Source organism: Sparus aurata, unplaced genomic scaffold (assembly GCF_900880675.1).
Source record: "Sparus aurata unplaced genomic scaffold, fSpaAur1.1, whole genome shotgun sequence".
NCBI classification, from domain to species: domain Eukaryota; kingdom Metazoa; phylum Chordata; class Actinopteri; order Spariformes; family Sparidae; genus Sparus; species Sparus aurata.
Window position 1 is genome coordinate 8,840 of NW_022045125.1, and position 21,337 is coordinate 30,176.

At 40.8% G+C, this 21,337-nt stretch overlaps 2 long non-coding RNA genes across 2 annotated transcripts; one reads left to right on the top strand and one right to left on the bottom strand.

Moving 5' to 3' along the window:
- Nucleotides 1–11,612: 11,612 nt before the first annotated feature.
- LOC115577864 (uncharacterized) lies at nt 11,613–12,599 on the top strand. Its single transcript, XR_003983288.1, has 2 exons — nt 11,613–11,811; nt 12,225–12,599. It is a non-coding gene; the product is annotated as an uncharacterized LOC115577864 (long non-coding RNA).
- A 5,764-nt stretch (nt 12,600–18,363) lies between these two features.
- Nucleotides 18,364–21,070, bottom strand: LOC115577861 (uncharacterized). The gene is made up of 3 exons (XR_003983287.1): nt 20,864–21,070; nt 18,590–18,718; nt 18,364–18,424 (listed from the first exon to the last, which is right to left on the bottom strand). It is a non-coding gene; the product is annotated as an uncharacterized LOC115577861 (long non-coding RNA).
- Nucleotides 21,071–21,337: the final 267 nt, after the last annotated feature.

Genomic DNA, 21,337 nt, shown 5'->3' on the forward strand with positions numbered 1-21,337 from the left:
GACACAAGTCGCCACTAGATGGCAGTGTTGTCTTTCAAGTCACAGGTGTCCTTTGTTCTTTGCAACCTCTGGATAACCTCTAGATTATTCCATTCCATGGCAGGAATTCAGCCTCAAATGTATCAGATTTTATTGAAACTTCAAAATGTGGCTGCATGCACTTTATGGAATAAAAACTAGCAAACAAAGGACACTTAGATCAAAAGCTTGACATTCATAGACAGCCATACATACATTTTGGTAAGGAGGCAAGTGAAGCATCATTTGACACTCATTTATCTGCAGTGATGACAAACATAGTCAGATGTACATGGCATTTGCAGGCAGTTTTGTCTGACTTGCACATTACAACATGGCATAATTGGACGGTAATGTTTAGAGCCACATAATGGATAAGTTAGTGGTAGTAAACTACAGCACACAATTTTCAATCAAGCCAATTTGCTAAGAATGCCATTTGTGTGTTGTGTCTGCCCTCTCAGTGTGGCACACAACAAGATGTGTGTAGTTGTGTTTCCGACCAACGTTTCCAAGATGCACAAAGTGGCTTCCCCTGCCATTTTAAACAACTGAGTGATTTCTTTGGATAAAAGCCCCATATTATATTGTTTTTCATCAATGTCACACAGCTGTCAGAGGTCCAACAACTCTGTGTTTGTTATCACCCCAAACACATCCGTGGTCCTGCATTCCTATGAAGGTAGATTTGTGTCTTTATTATTCAATCAAAAAAAAGTTTGCTTCAATCAAAATATATATTTTCAATGAAAAAAACCTTCACTTCAATCAAAAAAAAACCTTTTCAATCAAAGAAAAAAAGTGTTTGAATGCAAAAATATAGTTGAGACTCAAAAAAATGCATTTGAACACTGTTTTTCTTTGACTGAAAATGTTTTTCATGTTTGAAGCAACTTTTTTGATTGAAGTAATACTGTTTTGTGTCATTATGGGTAGGACATTTGTGTCTTTATAATTCAATCAAAAAAGAAGTGGCTTCAAACAACAACAAAAAAATTCCCATAAAAAAAATCACTTTTTTTGATTGAAAATGTTTTCTTTGATTGAAGGAATCTCTTTTGTGTTTGGGCCATATTATGGGTAGGACATTTGTGTCTTAATTATTCAATCCCAAAAAAGTTGCTTCAATCAAAAAAAATATTTTCAATCAGAGAAAAAACTGTTCAAATGCAAAAATAAAATTGAATCCCCCCCTAAAAAAATTAATACAATGATTTGAAGTGTTGTTGTTTTTTATTGAAAATATTTTTTTCGATTTGAAGTGATTTTTTCTTTGAATGAAGTGAAAAAAGTTTTGAAGTCGTTTTTTTTAAATTGAATTATTTTGACACAAACATCCCGCAGTGGGCGGGTGCTTCCCCATTGGTCAGACATGTTTGAGTGACAAGTGGCTACACCAACGACGTCTTTCTGACAAGGAAGTCATGGCCACCAGCAAGCCAGGGAGCAGTGGTGCTGGAGTTGTTAACTACAGCATTAAAATGATTGGTGTCATGTTATTAGCCTACTCTGTTTGATATTTCAATTAAACATGAAGCTTGCTAACTTAGTTCACGTTGACTAATTTGTGTGATGGTGTTAGATATCTAACGCCGTCATATTGTTAGGCAGGCTAGCTAATAACGTTAGCCGATGGCCCTGCACACTGAATGACCTAAGTACAGAGGCTTGCTATGTGCTAGTGCAATGCTATGTTATAATAAGTAACGTCATTAGTGGTCAAACAACAGTCCACAGGCCAACTGTTGCCCGCAGCGCTGCCTGTTTAGCAGCAACAGATCATGCAGAGCCTGAGTCTATCTTCTCACACAGCCCAGTGCAGTGACTGCGGTCAAGCCAGCCGTGAACAACGACCGAGCAACGGGGCTTAAGCCGCGGCGCGTTTGGACGGCGGCACGCCCCGACGTGCGCGCGGACTGCGAGGGCCCGTTCATCACTGCTCGCAGTTTTAATTAGGGCCCGAGCAGGTCATCGACCTGTGAGGTCCCTATTGAAATTGGAAAAATTATTCTTCTTATTATTCTTCTGCGCTTTGACTGCAGTTTTGGATGCCTGAACATATCCAAAAACTCACCAAATTTGGAACATACATCACATCTGGCGAAAAATTTGATAATTTAATGTCGTTGGGCGAGGTCGTGACCTGCGGGCTCTGTAGCGCCCCCTAATGTTCAGCCCCGCCTCCCACAAGTGCGTAGAAGAACGAAAATCAATACGCAGATTCCTCATGACCAGACGCACAAAAAATCGTCTTGGAGCGATACTGTCACTCCAACAGGAAGTCAGTCATTTAGATGTGTGGCGGCATTTTTGTCCAATTCATGCCTACTTTGAAAATTATCTTGTCCTAGAGCTTAAACACCACGGTCTTCAAATTAACTCAGTAATTTTCTTCATGCCTTGAAGAATAAAAGTTATTGAAATCATTCAGCTGCGCCATACTTTAGTGGGCGGTGCGGTGGAAACCATTTTTTTTCTCACGCCATCAAGCATCAAGGCTTTATAACTTCAACATACAATTTCCTATCCACACCAAACTTCCATTAAGTGTAGAGGCTGTCTCCCCGAACAAATCTCAGCATCAATACTAAGTCTGCCATTTTGCTTTTGGCCGCCATGTTGAAATATTGCCAATCTTTGTACTTAAATTATCTCCTCCTACAGATGTAACACCACCGACTTTAAAGTCACTCAGTAGCATCCTCTGACCTTGAAGATGAAAAGTTATTAAAATCTTTATCCTACGTCATACCTGCTGGCCACAGTGGAGCGGGCAATTGGAATCCTTCGCCGTAAAGCATCGTGTCCTCATAACTTCTTCATACAATGTCTTTTCTCGGCCAAATCTCTCAGGAATGCAGAGGGAGTCGCCCTAATGAGATCTTTGTAGTCATGGGGTGTGGCTGTGACGCGTGGGCTCTGTAGCGCCCCCTATTGTGATGCCCCGCCTCCTACTTGTAACATAGAAGGACGAAAATTGGTATGCAGATTCCTCATGTCTGGACGCACAAAAAACCCATTTGGACTCCTAGTGTCAGTCCAACAGAAAGGCAGTCATTTAGATGTGTGGCGGCATTTTTGTCCAAATCATGCCTACTTTGAAAATTATCTTGTCCTAGAGCTTAAACACCACGGTCTTCAAATTAACTCAGGAATTTTCTTCATGCCTCGAAGAACAAAAGTTATTAAAATCTTTCAGCTGTGACAAGGTGAAGTTGGCGGTGCGGTGGAAACCATTTTGTCCTCACGCCGTCAAGCATCGAGGCTTTATAACTTCAACATACAATGTCCTATCCACACCAAACTGCTCGTAACTGTAGAGGCTGTCTCCCCGAACAAATCTCAGCGTCAATAATTAGTCTGCCATTTTGCTTTTGGCCGCCATGTTGAATTATGACAATCTTTGTACTTAAATTATCTCCTCCTACAGATGTAACGCCACCGACTTCAAAGTCACTCAGTAGCATCCTCTGACCTTGAAGATGAAAAGTTATTGAAATCTTTATCCTACGTCATTCCTGCTGACAGTTGCGGAGCCCGCCATAACAATCCTTCGTCATGAAGCATCAAGTCCTGATAACTCCTTCATACTATTTCCTATCTAGGCCAAATCTAGAGGGAATCGAGAGGGGGTCCCCATGAATAGATCTGTGCATCAATACTCTGTCATATCCATAGCCCTACCCACTGGAAACATAAATTAGTTTTAATCTCATTCCATTAGGGCTCCTACAAGCTGTGAGTGACACAAGTCGCCACTAGATGGCAGTGTTGTCTTTCAAGTCACAGGTGTCACAGGTGTACTTTGTACCTCTGGATAACCCCTAGATAATTTCATTCCATGGCAGGAAGTCAGCCTCAAATTTATCAGATTTGATTGAAACTTCAAAATGTGGCTGCATGCACTTTATGGAATAAAAACTAGCAAACAAAGGAGAACTTAGATCAAAAGCATGACATTCATAGACAGCCATAAATACATTTTTGAAAGGAGGCAAGTGAAGCATCATTTGACACTCATTTATCTGCATTGATCACAAACATAGTCAGATGTACATGGCATTTGCAAATAGTTTTGTCTAAATTGCACATTACAACATGGAATAATTGAAGGGTAATGTTTAGAGCCACATAATGGATAAGTCAGTGGTAGTAAGCCACAGCACACAATTTTCAATCAAGCCAATTTGCTAAGAATGCCATTTGTGTGTTGTGTCTGCCCTGTCAGTGTGGCACAAAACAAGATGTGTGTAGTAGTGATTCTGACCAACTTTTCCACGATGAACACAGTGGCTGCCCCTGCCATTTTAAACAACTGAGTCATTTCTTTGGTTAAAAGTCCCATATTATACTGTTTTTCATCAATGTCACACAGCTGTCAGAGGTCCAACAACTCTGTATTCGATATGTATTACCCCAAACACATCCGTGGTCCTGCATTCCAGCTGTCAAAAAGTCTGTCTGCTGAGCTGTAATCAGAGCACTCTGTTTCTGTGCCTGCACCTTTAAATGCTAATGAGCTCCGTCTGTCAACGCGTACTTGGGGAGCTTTGGATGCTGTCACTCTGAGGAAGCCCGTTATGCTAATGGCATGCGCTAATGTTTACGGTGGATGTAACACTATGGCTCGCGGAGATTTTTTCGCTCAACCGAACCAGTTTGACCCAGAATCGGACCCAGAAGGAGAGGCTTCTGAAGAAGTACAGACTCTGCGGCTGCAGCAGGACGTTTCAGAATGGTTCGTGTGGCTAAATAATGTTAGTTTGTGTGTATGTGTTGTTACAGTTACTATAGTGTCGCTAATGGCTAACAGCTAGCGAAAGCTGTGTTTGTCTCAAACACGGTCTCAAACTATTGGCCACTGTTCGCATAGTTTCTGTCTCCAGTCTGCACATGTGTCCAGACTTTCTACTGTGACAACCTAGGTCCATCGTAATATCATTAACATCACACTCGCTTCAAACGCCATTGCACAGCGGACCGAAGTGGAGCTAACTCGTTAGCCAATTTCCAGCTGACTTCACCATACTCGTCGGCAAATGTAATCACATCGCGGCGACAATTAAAGGTGGCTCGGGTGCAGTTGCTGCGTCCGGTATGGTTGAGACTGATCGTTTTACGAGGATCAGTGCCGAGGCAAAGACAGCGTTGTACTGACACTCGTTACTGAAGCAGTCCGATGTAAAGTGGTTAGCACACACATACAAGCTAACACGAACCGCAGCCGGCACGTTGTCATTAAAAAGGAAACACAACCACGGTCTCTTCTGTTGTTCTGTAGCTGGGACAGAATATAGGCACTTATGTTGATTATTACGACCAACAACAGAGCAATTGCGTGTCTAGCTCTGAGCGACAACATTGTGAAACACTGCTGTCTCTCTGCTGGACACACCGAACTTCACCGCGGGGATGAACGCGCCCCCCTCTGACATCTCCTATCACCGCGCAGAGGAGGTCGGCCTATGATAATGACTCCTTTCGTTACATAACGTAAGGAGCAGAATCTGAACAGCCTGTAGGAGCGCCTTGTTACCAGTTAGTGGACTGCAGGAATCAGTGGTTTTCCTTATTCTGGGAGTTGGCAGGCTCAGGGAAGACCAGCTTATATATGTTGAGAGCAGAGAAAACGTGTTTTTTATGATATGGGATCTTTAAATAACACAAAACACAGCTGTGGTTAACAGTCAGTATGTCAAGCCATCATGCTGTTTAGCATGCTTTGCCTATGCTAATGTTATGTTGGACATTGTACTGCGTATTCCAACGCTAATAATATATGGGTGATTCTCTGTAACGGGTGCCTTTTGGGTTCTCTGAGTTTTGAAAAAAGACCATAAATTATTGTACTTCTGAACATTGCATCTGATAAAGGAGTATTTGAACCAATGGTAAAATACTGTTTCCCACCTTAGACGTGGAATGCCAAACATTACTAGGAATTTCTTTGTCATGTTAGCCATTTTTAATTTAACCCCGTAACAGACCATGTGATCTCTGTGTGAATACAATTTCAAAACATATTCAAACTAATTCTTGGAGATCCTTGGTAATCATCTGTCCCTTGTTTTAAGAATATATTGTAAGTACATTTCATTTTATTCTTAGTAATACTAATTTGAATGTCAAGTAGGATATGATACCTTCATGTTAATATGGCCTCCATATATTATGAAAATATGCAATGACATTAAGATTAGATTAGACCTTTATATATTTTCTTGTTGTCCTCTACAGTTTACACACAGTTCAACAAAGATTTCTCAAATATTTCTTTTTAATATCCAAAAATGTATGAAAATCTGTCACATAACAGGGTTGAACTCATTGTAACAGGGTTCAACTCACTGTAACAGGGTTGAATAGAATAACAGGGTTGACGTCTCAATCAACTTTTCAGTACTATTTGGATTAATTTACCAGCAAAATAAATGTCGACATTTTATCAAAATTATATTGATTCTAATTAATTCATTGCAACAAACAAGATGAGACAAACCTGTAATTTAGTATTTCATATCTAACATTGAAATCATTGAATCATAAAACATTTAATTTACCATGAAAATCAATGACGTTAAAACTATTTTATCACATTTAAACTGACTTCATTGTAACAAAAAAGAAGAAACAAACATGTCATTGGGTATTTCATATGAAATCACTGAATCATAAAACATTCAATTGAACATTAAAATCATTGACAAGAACTATTTCATAATGTTTTATGATAATTTCATTCCATACACACTTCACAGACAGCAGTGCTGTAGTTTTTTTTCTATTTTAGTAGTATCAGTTAAGATTGTCTTTGCTGTTGATCCTTAATCTTTGCGTCCTTTTTAGTCTGACAGTCGATCCCAAATCTCTTTCTGAATTTGCATGTGGCATGCATCGTAATGGGTTGAGCCACATAATGGATAAGTGAGTGGTAGTGAGCCACAGCACACAATTTTCAAATAAGCCAATTTGCTAAGAATGCCATTTGCGTGTTGTGTCTGCCCTGTCAATGTGGCACACAACTGCCCAACTCTTACGCGATGAACAAAGTGGATTCCACTGCGATATGAAACAACTGAGTGAGTTCTTTGGTTAAACACCGCTACTGCAGGACGCTGGTCAAACCTGGTCACTTGACCGCTGTCCCTTTCCAAAAGGAAGAATCACATCTGGCTGCACTCCACTACCTATCTAAATCTGTGGCATTCCACTTCCATCCTCCCCTATGATGCGCTGCCTTCCTGCCTTCACAGTGACAACAGAAGGCAGTGTCTTAGCTGCGTTGGTAGTCGAGTGGTTAGAGTGCATGCCACATATGCAGTGGACCCGGGTTCGAATTTAGGGCAGAGGAAGTTTACTGCAAGCCACAACCCCCCCTTCCCTGTCCCACTTCCAATCTATTCCCTGCAAAAACACAGGTGTCCATGCCTGAATTCCAGACAAAGGCAAAGAGAAGGCCGTAACACTTCACACAACATAACGGTGCAGAATCGATTGTCAAAACATACCTGCTTACTAAATGTTTTAGAAATCATTCACCTGTAGTCCATTTGGATTTCTGTGGATGGCAGGATGTTGTTCTGACTTCACCTGAAAGCGCTAGATACTGGCAGGGGCAACCCACCGCGTTACAAACACACGTTGGGAGAAGAGGCTGATATTCACCCCCGGCGTGCACTGTCCCAAACGCAGGCGGTTGCCGCCTCCGTGAACAACGACCGAGCAACGGGGCTTAAGCCACGGCGCGTTTGGACGGCGGCACGCCCCGACGAGCGCGCGGACTGCGAGGGCCCGTTCATCACTGCTTGCAGTTTTAATTAGGGCCCGAGCAGGGAACCTGCGAGGTCCCTATTGTAATCGTAATGATTATTAGGGCCCGAGCAGGGAACCTGCAAGGACCCTATTGTTTTTCAAATGATTATTATTATTTTTCTTCTCACAAAATGATCGCATTTTTCACTGCCTGAACATACCCCAAAACTCACCAAACTTGGAATATAAGTCACACCTGGCGAAAAATTTTATAATCTATTGTCGTCCTGAATTTCCACCACTAGGTGGCGCTGTTATTAAGGAAACAAGTTTAGGCTAATAACTCCCATATACTTTGTCGCACATTCAGAAAGCATACATCCACGCGTTCAGTGGATTGTGCTGAATCTCGTGGTATAGGCCACGCCCATTTCCGCCTACCGTTTTTTTTTTGCTACGTCGCAAAATGTCGAAAACCTACTTTTTCGAACTCCTCCCAGGCTATTTCACCGATTTGCATGAAACTTGGCACACAGCATCTCTGGACCCTCCTGACAAAAAGTTATTAAAGGATTCTAATTAAAATAAATAATTTTGAAGTTATTAAATAACAAATTCCTGCAGATTTGGCTCAAAACAGGAAGTGTTGGATATTTCCACAGTAGTCAGATCAAATGACATGAAACTCAGGATACTACTTCCGCATGATCCCCTGAGGCCCTGTGCAAAATTTTAGGCGATGACCACAAGGTGGCGCTCTTTAAATTGATGTATTTTATATCTCCACAACGGTGCATCGGAATAAGATGAAACTTGGTACATTTATTGTCAGTGCCCTCCTGAGGACATCTGACAAAGGGTTTACCGATCCACCACTAGGTGGCGCTCTGGCGTCACTTTAATTGTATAATTGGCCCTGTGCCCACACCATAACACTTATGGAAATGAAATTCATAGAGGTGCTATAGAATGGCCCCTGTGACTCACTCACCGAAAATGACCACCAGGTGGCGCTATTTTCTATTTAAAAGCGTTTTTGGCTCATAACTCCCACTTAATATGTTCCACATTATTAATCCACATATATTTGTATTCAATGAATTTAGCTGAATTGTTTGATGTAGGCCACGCCCACTTGTGCAGTAACTTTCCGTTCGCAAAATCGCGACAAATGAAAAACGTACTTTTCCGAACTCCTCCTAGAGAATTTGACCAATTTGCACCAAACTTTGCATGTAGCATCTATCGACCCTACTGACAAAAATTTGTCAAAAGAATTTTGATAGTCCATAAACTGCCCGAAATATAAAATGACAAATTCCTGCATATTGTGTTGAAAACAGACAATCTTGCATATCTTTACAAAATGCTGTCTGATTATCACATAAATGGTCTTCATTGTGTGGTATGGCATGATGAGGCTTTGTGTAAAACTTGGTGCAAATCGGCCAATAGATGGCGCTCTGATCGCAGTCTAATTAGTTTCAATGGGATAAAGTGGGGAAATCTTAAAGTCTTCTTCAAAACTCATCGACCTTCAACATCTCCTTGTCCCTAATATGTTGAGCTAGACACACCATTCTAACCTTTAAAGAGTCAGAAGACCTCAAACTATGGGGCATGTATTCAGTTTTTAAATATCTTTTATGGTTTTCAAATCATCACAGTTTTACTTTCAAGGATTTGTAGGCTGTCTTCTGATTTTATAATGGGGGTGTATTGCGCAGTGTTGGGCACGTTACTTTTAAAAAGTAATTAGTGATAGTTACTAATTACTTCTCCCAAAAAGTAACTGAGTTAGTAACATAATTACTCCACTATAAAAGTAATTAGTTTCCAGGAAATTAACTGTTGCGCTACTTTTATTTCTTCCCCCTTTTGAGCTCGGCAGTCATTTTAGCTGCTTGGCTACAAATGTATTTAGAAAATGTATTTCTTTGACCGGCACCTGCTCTCCCCGATATTTTGTCAATGAGTGCTCTGAAGGAGTCTGAGTCAGCTGTTGATAACGGGAGCAAGTTCTCAACAACATACCTGTCTATCATTGCATTCAGTTCAGTCTGTGTCACAGGTTTCTGTGAAGCTGTTCGCAGAGCACAGGTTAGCCACACCTGGCCAGCTATCATCATCAACAGCGTCAGCAACAGAGTTTTGGCCAGTGTTAGTTTTGTAAAAGGTGTGCTCAGAGTTGCTTACAACGGATGTGGACAAAGGAGATTAAAGTAGTGTCTGTATTTCCACTTTGAAATCATCAACTTTCCCTCCGGACTCACCATTACCACAGTTCCCCTCTGCTAGTTTGAGTGTGTGATGCTGCTGTGTGCGTGTGTGGCTTGTGTGTAAACCGAACATTGCCACTGATTGGCTTAAGAACTCTAACTCAACGTTAGGGAGCCAATCATCATCACTTATGCGGTTGTCTCGCTCCTCCCTCTTCCCTCACCGGAGGAAAAAAAATACAGCTCTGCAGCTCCGGCGGCTGAGAGCCGAGATGGATGACAACAGCTTCAGTGATCAGCTTCAGTTTGTCACACGCCACATTTAATAGTCGGTAACGGCATTGTAACGATGGAAATAGTAGTATTGATTAGGTCAACTGTTACTGAAAAAAGTAACGCTGTGAGTAACGCCGTTTATTCTAATGCTGGTGTTGCGTGAAATAGAATGCGTGACATCATAGCTACAGTGGAGAGCAGCTGGAAGAACTGTAGAAAAAGTTCTCTTCAGCTTGATTTTGATCCCACATCTTTAACTTCACATAGACAATATATACATAGACATGTAGGAAATCTTGTTGGCTTTCGGCTGATGGTCTTATTTTAGATGTAGGACTTTTGGCTGTTAAAGCCCCAGAGGGACAAGCACAACAGCAACTCCCCCATGAGCTGCAATTTCTTCCTCTTCTTCAGATTTCATCATGCAGCAGGTGACATCTCACATCCCGTCAGTTAATCAGTTTTTCTCTGACCTGGCTGGCTTTCATGGATTTTTTTCAAGATCTCCAGAGAGAACCAGTGTGTGTGACACAGTGGTGGCACACAGACTCCCAAGAGCAAACAGAGTGAGATGGAACATCTGCATCATCCAGTGTTTTGAAAGCATTAGGGGAGATTGAGCCTACCACTGTGCGAGAAGCTAGAAGGTTTGTGAGGCTACTGGAGGATGATACTCAGCTTCTTCCTGAAACTATTTCATTGCATCATGCCTAGTGTGCACATTCTCTTCAGCCAGCTCCAGAGGCGGACCATCGACTCAGTCTTTGTCCGGGGAATCATGCAGCAGTTGACACAGTTTTTCTGACTTCAGCAGACATTATTTCAAACCGGCAATAGCAGTCCATCGAATTATGAAGCAACGACTTCCTCGGCGGAAGGTGTTGCTCGAGCATGCCCCGACGGCAGCAAGCCCCGACGGCAGCATGCATCGACGGCAGCAAGCCCCGACGGCAGCAAGCCCCGACGGCAGCATGCATCGACGGCAGCACGCCCCGACGCGCGTGGACTGCGAGGGCCCGTTCATCACTGCTTGCAGTTTTAATTTTGATTAGATTTGTTTTAACACCTGTGGACAGGTGTTTGCTCTTATTTTACTATGTAAGGTTATTGTTGCAGAAATCAGCAATTTAATATTAGAAAAATGTTTGTTGTAGAAACTAGAAGGGAGACGATCTCAAAGAAAGGAACCAATACATAATTCGTGGATTAGAACCAGGCTTGTTGTTTAAATTATTACTTTTAGAAAGCATTTGTTTTAGAACTCATTTCCATGAACAATGTTCAGCACTGTAGTAAAACATTGTGTATGTTGTCATTCCACCATTAGGACTCAGTTCTGGACTGAAGTCTTCAGTGACCTGAGAGAGGGACACCTTTTCAACGGCACTCATGAGCACAAGTGCTTACTGCGGTATGTGTTCCTGGACATCTTGCAGAAAGAGCTTGATGACTACAAACAACTTTGGAACAACCACACCATCCGACCTGTTCGTCAGTCTCCTTGTCCATCTGGCAAACCAGAAGCCATGTACCACCTCGCTCACAGGTTTGTATTTAACCCGTGTGATGTGACCATGTTCAGTAAATATCAGATTGCATTTTCACTCGTGTAAGTTTAAAGACGTGTGATTAGAATGGAATTCATATATTAAACAACACAAGCTCCATTCTACACCAAACCTACATTGTCATTGTACAAAGCAAAAGGATGGATTCATCAGCTTCAATACTAAAAGGTGCCTTGTGGTAGTAGCAAATATGACTGTATTTGACTAAAAGAGCTGCTATCAAACTGTGGCTGATTTCTGTTAGAAATTTAAGGTCTTTGTTTAAAATGTATTACAGCTGATTTATTGTAGTTTTAGTTCAAATACTTATTCAACGTTTTTTGCCTACCTTTTGGAGGCTTAAATGATTTAATTTGTGATGACTGCCTTCAATGTTTTCATTTCTGACCAGCCTTAGGTTTGGTGGAAGGGAGTGTGGATTCCCAGTGCCCCAGGAAGCCATTCACCAGTTTGATGGCATTCTGCCAGCTCAACATAGTCTGTGTGGTGATGACAATCTCCAGATTCACTTTGCAGACTTGGAGAGACAGAGTGGGCTGGTTCCACCAGTCAACTGGACAACTGCTGTTCAAAATTATATATCGCTTAAAAGCTTTAGAAACATCTATTCCTGCATGGTCCTGCAGCATACTTGCCTTTGTTATCTCTGCCACTGGGTAGCTTGATCTGCCAAATGCAGGGAATATTCATGCTGTATGAACTGTATAAAGCATTTTTTTGTTTTGCACTTATTGCAGTTATTTGCAATAAATATTGTTATGGGAAAGCTGATTATGTTGTTGGGCAAGGGGAACACAGACCTAAGAACACATTTATGTATGACCTTTAAGGAAATATAGGCACTTTTAAGTCTCTGCAATGAAGTCTAGCTATTTTTTGCAGGCATGTGACTTTTTTGTATTATATTTTGTTATTATTTCATGTGCACGTGTGCAATGCATGTGTAAGCACCTACAAGAACAAATCAGAGCAATGAAAAAATACAATGGGAATTGCGAGCATGTATGTGCGTGGACATATAACAGCACGGGGATGGAACTGAGAATACCCTTTATTAACCTTGTTGCAGGGAGCTTTGAAAAAAAAGTACTCAAGTCAATGCATCAAATTTTGGTCAAAGGAGACTTGATATTGTTTTTTTTTTTTTTTAATTATCACAGTGTAGAAAGTTGTTATAGTCACAATTTCACAAGAATCCAAACTTCAATAAAAACTACCCATCTCTACTTAATATAAGGCTAGGGAATGATCACAGCCAAAATGAATGCAGAGAATACAACTCAAATGACCAAAATAATGGTCAAGGAGGGCACAAGAGTTAAGGAAGCCCAAACCCAGGGCCGTTTTGCATGCCAAAATCCATGGCTTCTTGAAAGGCTTCATAGGTGTGTGAAATTGGAAGTGTGATTGTATTGGCACACACATTTGCCACAGGAAAGCGCGAGCCCTTCTGGAAAGCTATTTGTGGCTGTGGCTTTATTGACGTAAAAGGAACTTCCCTCAGCCCAGTTCCAAACATGAGGATGTCTTCCAGCGACAGGCTTGCCTCTTTTTCTGAGAGAGAGGAGAGAAGAGGGAGGGAACCAAGACAAAGAAGAAGTTAGGCTTTTGTTTTTAAGAACAGATTTAGGCAGACAGCAATTTCTGAAACGTATTCTCTTATGGCTACTTTTGAATCAGTGTAGACATTAGCTATCGGCTGTAAGAACTTAGTTATTTTCACTGATAGTTGCAGTGATGATTCTGCATATTTCTTACAGTTATAATAACAGTTAGTACCTTCAACGTAGAGCAGATAGTCTTGCCAGTAGTTCAGTGATCTGGTCTCCTCCTGACGCATGGTGCTACCAGGTGGACTGAGTTGCACACGAAACAAGCTCTCTAAAGCATCAGCTGTCAGTTTGTTCTCACTGTAGCACATGAATGGCATGAACAGTGCAGGATGCTGTTCCAGGGCATTGAGAAAATCCAGAGTCGCAAGTCCCTCCTTGAACCTACAAAACATACAGATTGACAGTCAGACAATTCAAAAGAAAAAACTGCATAATCATTGTGAATTTGTAAACAGTAATTACTGGAGTATATATACATTTTCCATGTAAAGGTTATTGACATAATAACAACTTGTAGTTATTATAATAATTAATATGTTATAGTTATTTTATAGGTACAATGAGTCCAGAATAATTCCCTCATATTTAAAATCTGACACCACCTTGAGCTACTCATCATAATAAAAGTTCTGTTTACAGCCACCAGTGTCCATGATAATTAACTTTGTCAGCTTTAACAAATCAACCCTTTTGGACAAAACACAAAGAAAATAATTGAACAGATGAACCATGAACATAAAGTCTTACACTTTTTCAGCTCATCATTACAGTCTTTCCACAGACTAACACCTTTGTTGTAATACATTGAAGTTTTGCATTTGTAGAATGATTAACTATGTAAAATAAAATGTTAAAGGCCCACCAAATAGACAGAATATGTTATACCTCTGGATGGAAAGATGGTTCCGGTAGATGAAATACCACTAAATGTAATCATCTTTGACCTTCTTCTTGTCGTCCAGTGTCCTCATGAAGTGATAACAGCCTGCTGTCTGAAGCATGCTGGAGTGTTTGTCTGTGAGTCTCTGGAGTTCCTTTAGTGATGTAGTATTATTTATCTAGCGTAAACAATAAAGCAATGGCATTTATTTATTTTCACTACAACAGGTAAACACCACATTATATTTATACAAATGACTGAAGCTGGGACCACTCATACATTTTTTTAAACAGTGGTTGGTAAGGCATTTCTTTGGATTTCTCTCTGCTGGTCAGATTAACACATCAATAAAAAGGATTATCAACAAGCATTTTCCCAACAAATAAGAGCAGCATATAACTGTAATGTCAGATTAGAAATAATGCAACACTGTGACTAATAGTGTAGTATCTGTACAGTAGTAGTAACAGTATGTATGTACAGAAACTAAGGTATCAACATTTATTTAAAGTTTTGTGTCAGTTTTATGATTTGAAATTGAAATATGAAATTGCTCATCACCACAAGCCAACAACATACCTCAAGGAGGGCCTTCCTCACTTCATCATCAGGGATATCCTCAATTGTAGCCTCAATTGCCTTTACTTTACCAACGAGGTACAGGAAGAAGTTTGGGGGGAGACAACGAGGCCCTGGACCGCCAAAGACAATAGAGACTGCAATCATTCTTCCAACGTGGAAGTATTCATCATCTTCCAAAGCTAGAAAATGCCAATATTGCAATGTCAGGACAAATCAATTTACAACATTGTAAAAAACATGACAAAACAGGATTACCTTTACTATCGAATGAGAGGTATTTGGCATTGTCTTTGCCTTCAAATACACGTCTTGCCTTCAATCAAAAGAGTAAGAAATTCTCGAGTGGGCCCACCAGTGTCCAAAGCCTCTTCCATTTTCCCAACCTCATCTGTGAATCTCACCATCATGGCGTAGGTATGTGGATCGCTTGAACCCTCTTAAGGCACCATCCCAGACATTGGCCCGGTTAATGTTAAATCTGCTGCAGGAGCTAGTGTTAAGCTTCAGAGACAAATTGGAGACCACATCTGCAGCTGTCAGTCCATCACTGTAGAAGAGAAGCAAACAGTCAGTTAAAGGCAAGAAAAGCTCTGCCTCTTTGTTGTTGTGTGGATTATTTAAACTGTGACTGAAACTTTTTTTTAATGTATGAGCTTTTTATTGTGAGTAAACTATCCAGCATCACTCAAAAATGATAAGCATAATTCAATATGACGATCTACATTAAGTAATAGATTTTAGGAGGTCCACAAGACCATACACACTTAAAACTGCTGGGTTGAAAATAACCCAATTTAGGTTATTTGGGTAACCCAACGCTGGTCCAAAGTTGGACCTGTCCAACGCTGGGTTGTTCTAGACCAGCAGGGTTGGGTTATGGGCTTGACCTAGCATGTTGGGTTGAGACTGTATACCCAAAAATGGGTTAAAAACAACTCTGCTGTTGGGTTAAAGGAGAACTTCGGTCGATTTAAACATGCAGCTTCATTGCTCAAGCTACCCTTGACTTGCCAGTACCGAAGACGCGAACACATTTGGTCCAACCATTACAGAGCTCCCTGAACGGAGATTTAGCATTGAACGCTAACAGCATGGGGTCAGAACTTTACACTGTGTTTTAAGCGTCTTAACATGCTCCACATCTCACACCAAAAGTTATGCAACATCAGCAGATACCTTACAACACAGCACTGTAGCGTGTATGACTCAAACTGAATAAAAAAGTAGTTAAAACAGTGTGTTTGTGCAAGGAGCTACTTACCTGTTTGTTGACATCCGTGTGTTCCGGTAGCTAGACCAAACTAGTATATCCACCGAGTGTGCACTTAACAGGCTTAACAGGCTATTGTAAGGCTCATGGCTCATGACAGGCTGTAACATGGACATGTACATTATGAACAGAAACACGAAAATGCTGGAATACGTTTCCGTCTCCGCCAGTGAGGGAGTAAGCGCACGCTCGACGGATTGACTTGAGCAATGAAGCTGCATGTTTAAATCGACCGAAGTTCTCCTTTAATGTTATCCAATAAATGGGCTAAAATAGAACCATGTTGATGGGTTATATTAACAAATAAACGGGCTAAAACACAGCAATGTTGTTGGGTTAATGTTACCAAAGAAGTGGGTTAAAATCAGAATGTTGGTTTGAGATCAAAATTAGCATTAATTATTGAACAATAACCTTGGTATTGTCAAATGAAATTGTTATTAAACATGAAACTATGAAATTATTCAACGAAAGAAGTACATAATGTCCATCATTTTATTGGAACATTTCAAGTTCACATTAAAACAGTGGAATACATTTTTAACATTGCTGCATCATAAACATAATGCAAAGTCCATCAATTTAAGTGCTTAACATACATACAATAACCTAATATTAAAAAAGAAAAGAAAAAAAACAACAAAGTTAATAGGTTTTTGCCCCCTTCACATGTTCAGTCTACATATTTTGGCAAATTACATCAGTAAAAACGAGAACAATCAAACAGTAACATAAAACTGGAATAAATATAAACATCAGTTTTTGATACCTGAGCCTAAAGGAACTTAGGGCTGGATCAAGACATAAGACTCAATAGCGACACGACGGCCGTTTGGGTAACTGCAGCCATCAGCCAAGCCGGCGCGGGACCGCACATGAACTCTTCACAGCAGTGCAGCTGATGCTGTGATACGTTTATTTGTTTGCTCGCTGTTCACGCGACCGTTTACTGCAAGACTTCTGCATACCTCCGCGGAACTACCTTGGTAGCCTACATCAGTGAACAGCATGATGTCAAGAGACGAAGTAAGTAAACTAAGTGTTTATTTTTGTGCAGCTTTAGTATATTTCTTTAACATTAGCGCATCAATTCAGCAAAACGACAGTTGTAATGTAAAGTACGCTTACCTTACACTGGTCAAATGGTTACTAAAGTTCGAATTTCACCAGCCACGGTGAATAACGAGCTAGCGACAACCATTGTTTTGTGAATGAAGCTAATGTGACTGCCAAAAATGTTATGGTGTTTGATGAGCATTTGGCTTGTGGCTGCAGCTAATTTCTGACTGTGGTAATTACCAACATAGCTAATATTTATAACATTGGATAAAGCTTGCTAACAAGCTGACATTAGTGTGCAGTCATTATCATGTAACAGCAATATTATGATTCAATATCTCAAGCCACGTGTTATGTGCCAGTGCCACTGAGATAATTTGTGAAATCATTTCCATTATAAGACAATATAAATGGTATGAATAGCACTGCGCCATAACAAAGTAAATACAAGGAAAACTCAAATGTCATTATGTCATAACTGGTATTATACTAAGTTGAATCAGAATAAAAATAACATCAAATAAAATCAAAACATCACTTTGAGGATTACTAAAGTTATTCTTAATAGTATTGTTCTCAATGTTTTTTGTTTCAGGATTTGGAATTGACTCTGGAAGGAGTGGCACACATGGAGATGTACTGCCTGGATGAGGGTACACTGCGTCTGGTTAGGATGACATGGAACAACATCTTTGCTCTGGAGGACAGCCAAGATGTGGGCAGCGATAACCGAGAGTTTCGGTTTGCTGCCTACCGGCGATTTACGATCTGGCAGGATGGGCGTCAGAGAAGAGGGAACTGAAGGCCGATACAGAGCTGCTGTGTTCTTCGTATCCGGTTAAACTTCCCTGACCCCTTTGCAAACTACACAGGTTACAAAGAAGCTCAATTTAGGGTGCCTGACTGATATTTTCTCCTGTTTTGTGTCCCTGTGACCACAATACCTAAAAAAAACACAATTTCTTAGCCAAAGATTCCACTTTCATCCAAAAATAAAAACTATTTATGTACATTATATATTTTTATATTTATTTTTAAAGTTTACAGTATTTTTCAAATTTGCAGTATGTACAACGTTTTATTTTGTATTTTTTTTACATGTTTATAATAAAATAAATGTGTGGTAAACAAGACGGTCTTGTCTTCTCTCTTTTCTTGCTCACGTCTCTGGATCATGTAGCTGAGGCCTTTATGGAGAGAAGAGAACAGTAGCGTTAGAACACATACCAATGCTCCATAATCAAATCTGGTAATTATTATTTTATATTAAAACATTTTACAATGTTTTGTCTATATTCTGAAAAGATTGAAATTCCTAATGACCAAAACTTAGAAAGTGAAAACATACTAACCCCTCAGACACTGGTTCAATTGGTGATAATCGATGAGAGAGTTTAGCAGCTGTTCGCTTGCTGGGTGTTGATGCTCTCATCTCCTTACTTCCCCGAGTAGCAGCTTCAGGAGTCTGCTTCTTCTCATAGCTGGAAAACAGCAATATTTTAAAAAGTTAGAGTCTCAGTCAGCAAGCTGGCTGTGACTTTGCTACCTTGGTGTCTTTTCTCTTTGGTCAGAACAACTATGGCCATGCAATGTTTGCCTGTAACAATAATAATATCAAAATACATGTCTCAGTCAGTAATATTGTGTGTTTCACTTTTACAAACAATTTCTTCTGCTTTACTTACAACGTAATGTATAATGTCTGGAGCAATCTTGTGTGGAAGGTACAACACAAGTCAAAATTAGAAAAATAAAAGGCTAAAAGCTTTAGTGATGAGTTGAGACACACTCTTTTAGCCCACCCACCCCAAAGGACTCAACCACACTGAGGTGCTTCACAAGCAAGGTCGTAATAATAACAACAACAATAATAATAACTTTATCAGACCGGTAGACACGCACAATATCAATTATTATATAGCACCACCTGAGCTCGTTTACATTGTGCACTTCACGGTTAGCTCTAAACTGCCTTTTATTCAGCTACATCACAACAGTATCATCAACTCGTCAACACAATAGCCCCCAACTAGGGCTGCACGATTCTGGAAAAAATGTGAATCACGATTTTTTTGCTTAGAATTGAGATCACGATTCTCTGGCACGATTTTTTTCACAAAATGTTTATTGCACTGATGAACTTGAACAAAACAAAAACAAAAAACATAGTAGTATGGCAGAGGCTACTACTACTATGCCTCTGCCAAAGCAATGTTTTTTTTGTTTTGTTCAAGTTCTATCATTGGATGAAAAATGATTTTTACAAGAGTAAAAAAAAAAAATTGTCTCCAGGATGAGAGGGCATCCTTTAATACCTCATGTTGTGCAGTGTTTATTAGGGCCGTATCCTTGGCTAGGTGATATGTGATAGCTGCTGTGATCGGCTTTCTAAAACGGAGGCATAATACTCCTCCTTTTCCAAAAGCCGCCTCTGAGGTAGGCGTAAACATGTGACGTGACGTGAAACCCGAAGTTGGGCTGTGAACAGCTGACAACGAATTTGTCTTAAAAATAAGAGCTTTACATTGCACCCCATTGGAGTTTAGAACTGGGTTCTTAGCGGGGGGGCTTTTAATTTGAAAGTAGCGACCGTTCCTAGATTGTGGCTACAACAACAAGCTAACACAACCATACAGCTAGAGATCCAGGAGACGCTAGCATCTCCCGGATCTCAGCGGCTGTCCAGTTGCTCATCTAGCAGGCGAGGCGGAAATAAGTGGACCCTCCGAGGCGGCAAATCGGCGGACCTAGCCGCCAAAATGACGGGCAGATTGGCGGCTTGCTGCCCTGTCTAAAAACGGCTTCTCACTCACTCCTTCCAAACACTCAACTGCAGGCGGGCTTCCTCCACTGAATCACGTGTTGTAAAGACGCTTTACCACAGGTTGAGGGAGGAGGCAGCGGCAGTGCTGCGTTTGGGGGCGCTTTAAAAAATCCGGGAGGAAAATAGGAGCATTTGTTTGTGATTCAGCTCGAGAATGCTTCAGAATCGCCGTGTGTAGAAATGAGATCACGTGTATGTGTGAATCGAGATCGCGATTTTTTAACGATTTTTTGTGCAGCCCTACTGTACACCCCAAATACTGTATTTACCAGGGACAGGAACGAGACGGGAGCCGGTGCTGTGTGTATGATATATTTCACTGTACAGATTGTAAAGCCCACTGAGGCAATGTGATTTTGGGCTATATAAATAAAATTGATTTGATAGCCTTATCCCTTACACTCACGAGGCAGCCGGGAAGCCGGCTCGCTGGTTGTAGCTAGCGGCTAATATGACTACACAGACCCAAACAAACCGTTAGCCTGTTGCTACAGCCAGCTGCTAACGTCACCTCCCGGATAAAAGTTGGGCTTTCGGTCCCATATATAAAAGGGCATATTTCTAACTATTCGGTTTCAGACTGAAGGACCGTGGAAAATGCGCAGTCTGTAACTTCTCAGTGTTACAAGCAGTGGACTAAGTTACATGTAGCCACGTTGCACGTTAGCGGCTAGCGCTACGTTAGCCGCTAACGCTACGTTAGAAGCTGACGCTACTTGGCACTTTAGCTCACTCCGAGTCCTCGGTGATCTCATGAGATTTTCAAATCAAGCTCTAAAAATGACCTGTAATGTATTCTTACCTGGTTACAAGGAAATTAGCCATGTCAGCATCCGTTTTCAGTCCCAGTTCAAGCTGAAGCTGCCTCCATGAGTCGAAGGCATATCCAATGTATATTCGCGTGCCAGCCCGGCTTTGGTCATAACTTCTTTTAGACTAACGACTTGCCGCTGATAAAAAAAAACCTTCGTTTTCTTCTTCGTATTACTTTTTAGAGGACTTTGTGTTGTGGTGGGTCGTTTTCTGGCCGTGGCAGAGTCCATAACAACACAAACAGTAGGCGCGGCAAGATGGCGGAGGGAGCAGACGCGATGTAAACTGCTCCGAGTGGCAAAACCTTCAAAATGTAAATACGGTCTCAAAACTCACAAAACTCGTCTCTGTTCGATGGGAAAAATACTGAAGTTAGGTTAAAGCCGCTCAACTTCCAGTAAGTAATCCCGGACAATTCACAACACAAAGTCTACATGGCTAAAGCTAATATCAACGCTAAAGC